Source organism: Callithrix jacchus, chromosome 12 (genome assembly GCF_049354715.1).
Source record: "Callithrix jacchus isolate 240 chromosome 12, calJac240_pri, whole genome shotgun sequence".
Lineage (NCBI taxonomy): Eukaryota > Metazoa > Chordata > Mammalia > Primates > Cebidae > Callithrix > Callithrix jacchus.
The window spans coordinates 24,987,377-24,994,451 of NC_133513.1; the positions used below are offsets into that span (position 1 = coordinate 24,987,377).

The 7,075-nt window shown below is 40.7% G+C and overlaps 1 non-coding gene across 1 annotated transcript; it reads right to left on the reverse strand.

The window, feature by feature from the left end:
- Positions 1 to 4,350: 4,350 nt before the first annotated feature.
- On the reverse strand, positions 4,351 to 4,412 carry LOC118146549 (U7 small nuclear RNA). Its single transcript, XR_004732405.3, has one exon. It is a non-coding gene; the product is annotated as a U7 small nuclear RNA (small nuclear RNA).
- Positions 4,413 to 7,075: the final 2,663 nt, after the last annotated feature.

Consider the following 7,075-nt stretch of genomic DNA (forward strand, 5'->3'; position numbering starts at 1 on the left):
ACTTCTTAGGTTTAGATATGTCAATTTGTCCCTTCCCATCTTAGAGCACAGAATGCATTTACATCATAGTGAGACTCTGACTCTCCATTTTTTTTTTTTTTTTTTTTTTGAGACAGGGTCTCACTCTGTCGCCCAGGCTGGAGTGCAGTGGTGCAATCTTGGCTCATTGCAACCTCCGCCTCCCAGGTTCAAGCGATTTTCCTGCCTCAGCCTCTCTAGTAGCTGAAATTCCAGGCATATGCCAACTCACCTGGTTAATTTTCGTATTTTTGGTAGAGATAAGTTTTGCCACGTGGCCAGGCCGGTCTCAAACTCCTGGCCTCAACTAATCTGCCTGTTTTGGCCTCCCAAAGTGATGGGATTACAGGCATGAGCCACCACACCCAACTTTAAAAAAAAAAAAATTCTAAAGCCTGATTTAGGATTACCTCCATGTCACTGTGCAGCACCCCTGTAGGTAAAGGTGTTTTCAAATTAACCTGTATGGTGTCCTGAAAAGACGGTGTTCAACCACACGTGTACTATGTTCATGAGGAAAAGAGATTAAAATTTTATTTCCATCTCCTAATTGGTACTGGCATCCCAAGAGAAATACTGGTCCATTAAGTAAGGAACACTAATTGCTTACTCACCTCCTACTGACAGTGATGGCAGGCTTGGTTAAGGGTTTTTATTAAGGCCCATTAAAGGGAAGACTGTGTGGCAAGTTGCTGGATTGCTTGGGAGGCAGAGACTTGCACAGAGAGGCTGAGGGAGTGCTGGTGGGAGTGCAGAGTGTAGGAAGGTGCAGGTGAATGAGGAAACAGATTCTGGGGGAGGGAGGACAGCTGGGAAGAGTGCAAGTCGCATAGATCACATGCCTTAAAAATGTTTTTGGATCTGAAATAGTTTGTTGTAATTTAAAACAAATTTAATCCTCACTGATTGTGTTAGTTCATTTTGTGTTGCTAGATGGGAATACTTGAGGCTGGGTAATTTTTTTTTTAATGGTGTATTTGGCACACAATTTTGATGTCTGGAAAAAGTTCATGATTGGGCATCTGGATCTGATAAGGACTTCAGGCTGCTTCTACTTCTAGTGGAAGGTGAAGGGGAGCCGGTGTATGCCGATCACATAGTGAGAGAGGAAGCAAGACAGAGAGGGGGAGGCACCAGGCTATTTTTATCAACTGCGCTCGGCCAGGTGCAGGGCTAACGGACTGTAACCTCAGCACTTTGGAAGGCCAAGGAGGCAGGATCGCTTGAGCCCAGGAGTTTGAGACCTTCTTGGGTAGCATAGTGAGACCCATCTCTACAAAAAAAACAAAACAAAACAAAATTAGCCTGGCATGGTGGTGCTTACCTGTAGTCCCAGCTACTCGGGAGCCTGAGGTGGGAAAATCACCTGAGGCCAGGAGATCGAGGCTGCAGTGAGCCAAGATTGTGCCACTGCGTTCCAGCCTGAGCGACACAGCCAGAACTTGTCTCAAAGAAAAAAAAAAGGCTGGGTGCAGTGACTCACACCTGAAATCTCAACACTTTGGAAGGCCGAGGCGGGCAGATCACCAAGTCAAGAGATCAAGACCATCCTGCCAATATGGTGAAACTCTGTCTCTACTAAAAATACAAAAAATTAGCTGGGCGTGGTGGTGCATACCTGTAGTCCCAGCTACTCTGGAGGCTGAGGTAGGAGAATCACTTGAACCAGGGAGGTGGAGGTTGCAGTGAGCCAAGCTCTCATGAGAGCTAATGGAGGGAAAAGAACTCACTGGCCCTCAAGGGAGGGCATTAATCTATTCATGAAGGATCCGCCCTCATGATCCAAACACTTCCCATTGGCCCTCCTGCCTCCCAACACTGCCACACTGAGGATCAAATTTCAACATGAGCTTTGGTGGGACAAATATTCAAGCCAGGGCACTGATACATGCACTAGGTACATATCTACTATATGGCTCAGCAATTTCATGATGTAGTATTTTATCTACATCACATGAAAACACACATCTGCAAAAAGACCCGTGCACAAATGTTCATAGAAACCTTATTCACAATAGCACCAAACTGGAAACAACCCAAATGTCCCCCAAGAGGAAGATGGATAAACACATTGTAGTATGCTCACACAGTGGAATACAGGTTAAATATTCCTTACCCAAAATGCTTCAGACCAGAAGCGTTTTGGATTTTGGATTTTTTTCAGATTCACATGGTACTTACTGGCTCAGCATTCCTAATTCAAAAACCCCAATCCAAAATGTTTCAGTGAATAATCCCTTTGAGCAGCATGTCGGCACTGAAACAGTTTTGTATCTTAGAGCATTTCAGATTTTGGATTTTTGAATTAGGGATGCTCAACCTGTTCTACTCAGCAGTACAAAGTAATAAACCACCGATACCTACAACAGCATAAATGAACCTCAAAAACATTATGTTTGACAAAAGAAGTTGGTCAGAAAAGGGAACATACTGTATGATGGAGCTTAAACAGTCCAGGCTTAGTCTACACTAATCGAATCTATGGTGATAGAATAAATAGATTGACCAGAAAGGGACATGGGATGATGGAGATGCTTCATATCTTATTTTGGAATGGTTGTTACACAGATGTATACAAGAATCAAAACTCATCATAAGGTCTGGACATTTCATCCCATGTAAATTATACATTGATTTTTTAAATATGTTTTTAAAACTCTGTGAGTCATGTTTTCCATTTTTATAGGTGAATATCAAAGTTCAAAGTAAGTAAAGTGGTGGAGCCAGAATTTATGACCAGCTTTGACTGATTTCAAAGCCCATGCTATACCATATGACCACTATATTAAAACATTCTAAAGTTCTTCTGCTAGAAAAAGTAGGCGAGAAAAAGAAAGAAAAGGCATTCAGGTTGGAAAACAAAAAGCAAAACTATCTCTATTTGCAGATGACATAATCTCATATATAGAAAATTCTTTTATGTTGTTTTTGTTATTGTTTGTTTGTTTTTTTGTTTTTGTTTTTGTTTTGAGACAGAGTGTTGCTCTGTTGCCCAGGCTGGAGTGCAGTAGCACAATCTCAGCTCACTGCAACCTCCATCTCCTGGGTTCAAGCGATTCTCCTGCCTCAGCCTCCCAAGAAGCTGGGATTACAGGGATCCACCACCTTGCCCAGCTAATTTTTGTTTGTTTGTTTGTTTGTTTAGTAGAGACAGGGTTTCACCATGTTGGTCAGGCTGGTCTTGAACTTCCGACCTCAAATAATCCAGCTGCCTTGGCCTCCCAAAGTGCCGGGATTACAGGCATGAGACACCAAGCCTGGCCATATATAGAAAATTCTAAGGAATACACACACACACAACTGGTAGAACTAATAAACAAATTCAGCAAACTTGTAGAATATAAGAGCATTATACAAAAATATTCTATACAGTAGCAACGGTCAATCCAAAAATGAAATTAAGAAAACAATTACACTTACAATAGGATCAAAGATAATCAAGTATTTAGAAATAAAATAAAAAAGAGAAGTGCAAGACTTGCTCACTGACTACTGCAAAACATTGTTGAAAGACTTAAAGAAGACTTAAATCAATGGAAAGACATTCTGTATTCATAGATCAGAAAGTTTAATATTGTTAAGATGGCAGTATTCCTTAAACTAGTCTATAGATTCAGCACAGTCACTATCAAAATCCCCACAGCACTTTTCTGCAGAAATTGATAAGTTGGCCCTAAAATTCACACAGGAATCCAAGAAATTCAGAATAGCCAAAACAATATTGAAAAAGAGTTGAATAGTGCACCATTCCCCATTTCAAACCTAGAGTTTCAAACCTAGAGTAACAGTATGAAGACAGTGTGGTACTGGCATAAGGATAAACACATAGATCAATAGAATAGAATTGAGAGGTCAGATATTTATAGTGAATTGATTTTCAACAAGCGTGCAAAGACAATTCAATTAGGAAACCATAGTCTTTCCACAAATGGTGCTGGGACAACTGGATATCTCTATGCAAAAGAATAAAGTTGGATCCGTACCTCACATCATAAAGAAAAAAACCTCAAAATGAATCATATCTAAATGTAAGAGCTAAAACTATGAAATTTCTGATGGAAACTCAGGAGTAAATCTTTATGACCTTGAGTTAGGCAGTGGTTTCTTAGGTATGACACCAAAAGCACAAATGAAAAGAAAAAATACATAGATAAATGGGACATCATCAAAATAAAAAATAGTTTTGTGCTTCAAATGACACCATCAAGAGAGTGAAAAGACAACTCACAGAATGAGAGACAATACTTGAAAATCAAATATCTAACAAGAGCCTTGTATCTAGACTACATGAAGAACTAATGCAGTTTTCTTTTTATTTGTCTTTTGGCTGAGGAGGGATTCCAGATAAAAATCAGAAAACCTGATAGACAAATTCTAAAAGAACTGTAACACTAATGCAACTCAGTAATAAAATGACAACCTAATTTTAAAATGAGCAAGAGATTTAAAAAGAATTTCTCCAAGGACACGTAAATGGCTTATAAGCATATGAAAAGATATTCAACACCATCAGTCATTAGGGAAATGCAAATCAAAACCACAGTGAGAGATACCACTTCACACTCATGAGAATGGCAAAAATATGAAAGACAGACGATTACAAGTATTAGCAAAACTGTGAAGAAATTGGAACCCATATACATTGCCAGAAGGAGCATAAAATGGTGCTTCTCAAAAAGTTACCATATGACCTAGCAATTTAACAGTGACTCAGTTGTCATTTTGAGTTACCACATGACCTGGCAGTTGCACTCTTATAGATATACCCAACAGGATTGGAAAGTTTGTCTGCAACAAAACTTGTACAAAATGTGCATAGCAGCATTATTCATAATAGCCCAGGATGGGAAACAACCCAATTGTCCAGCTGATGGATGGAAAAATCAAATACATATCCATACAATGGAATATTTATTACTCTGCCATAAAAAGAAATAAACTACTTGTATCTGCTATGACATGAATGAACCCTGAAAACATCATGCTAAGTGAGAGAAGCCACACCCAAAGGCCACATATTGTATGCTTCTATTTAGATGAAATGTCCAGGATAGGCAAATCCTATTTTGAGACAGTAAGTAGAAAAAGTAGATTCGTGGTTGCCAGGGGTTGAGGAGAGGGGGAAATGAGGAGTCACTACTAACAAGTATGGAGCTTCTTTGGGGAGTGATAAAAATGTTCTAGAACTAGATCACAGTGATGATTGCACAGCTTTGCCAATAGAGTAAAAATCACTTAATCGTTTAATGGTACATTTTAAAGGAGGTAGGTTTTATGGTATATGAATTATATCTCAATAAAGCTGTTATTTAAAAAAAAATTCATCTCCTGGAGAGGAGAGAGTGGGGCTGGGATACTGAGTACTGAAGGACTTGAAATGAGTAATGAGGTTTGAAATTGATGGCAGTGGGTGTGTAATAGAATTGCTAAGTGGTGATGAGTCCCTGTCTGAGATATAATACCACAAAATTATAATGGCACCCATCTGTATGGTTGGGAGCATTTCACGCCTGTGCCTTCCAGTTTATAGGTCACAAGCTCAGAGGCCCCAGGCATTAAAGAAGCCCCTCCCTCCACCATGATGGGTACCATATCTGGCAGTCTTTAGCAGAAAGAGCTGAGGGATACCTGTTTTTCCTTCCTGCCCACATCCAAAACACCCTGGTCTTCATGCCCAACCAGAAGAAAACTGAAGGCTTGGCTCACTATTTCTCAAGTAGAATTTCTGGAACAAAAATATCTACTAAACCTGCTGCCTAAGCGTCAGGCAGGGGAAAGAATAAAAAGAAAAAAGAAAAGGAAGGCATTTTTCCTAGTAATTAAATCTGAATTATTCACAACCTGTTAGACACTTTTTCTCCCTCTGCTATAGAAGCATGCATTTTCATTTCTCCCCTAAGTCCTAAATGCCTTTGCAATCAAAGTTGAATTTTTGGCTGACAGCCTTCACTTTATATGGAGAGCCAGGGTCCCAGGCTACACCTTCACCCGAGTCATCAACAGACCCCTTCTCCAGCTCAACCCCTGAGCTGTTCAAAGGGGCTAGCTTTACCTAATGCTTTCATCACTACCCCTCAATTAATTCCCCCAAGGCTTGTGTATTATGAAAGTTCTTTCAAGTGTTGCAAGTGGCCTAGTTTCAACTAGCAGAGGCAAAATGGGGAATTTATCGATCAAGGTAACTAAACTTTGGGAAGCCTAGGATGCAGCTGCCTTTAGGGACAATAAAACCAGGAACTCAGGTGATCCTGCCTAGTAAAAGACACCTCCCCCTCTCTTCCCTTTCTCTCCCATACAAACCACTCCCCGCTGGGTGGTATTTTTCTTTTTCTCAGACCTGTTTTCTCCATGAAGCTGCAAGCATGGCAGCAAATGGTGGCCAAGCTCACATCTCCTGCAGTTCTAATCCAGAAAGTCCCCCAGGAAAGCTCTGATTTTCCTTGCTCAGGTCATATGCCCTGCAGCCAAAGAAACAGGGCATGTTGCCGTTGGCAATCCCCATTAAAATAATATCATTGGAATAGGAGCAGGAGTACCCCTAGTGAAGGGAGGCCAGGGCAAGCAAGGGTATAGATGGCCATATCCATGGGAGCCACATTTCTGCAGCCTGGTGGGAAAAGCTTAGGATCTGAGGCCAGAACTCCCAGGTTTGAACACAGCTATATCAGCAAGCAATGTGATCTTGGGCTTAGTTTCTTTATAAAATGGGCATAATCAAGAAAGCAGAGAAAAACCTCCATTTCTTGATAGGAAGAGCTGCAAATTATCATGGCTGATTTTGAAATCTACCACAGTTGTAAACAGCCAGAAGAGGGTGCATCAGGTTACTGCTTAGAAGAGCAAAGAAGAATATTCCATGGGAATTAGGGCTGAGACTGGAAGCAGGAAGAGGTGACCAGGGACACCTGGAGTAACTAACCTCTAAGGTGGGTGGGAGAATGAATAGGAATTGACCAGATGAAAGAAGAGAGGAGAATGTTCTAGGCAGAGGTAATAGCATACAGAGAAATATGAAATTGAGGGAAACAGAGGGCACTCGGGGAGCTAAACATACTTT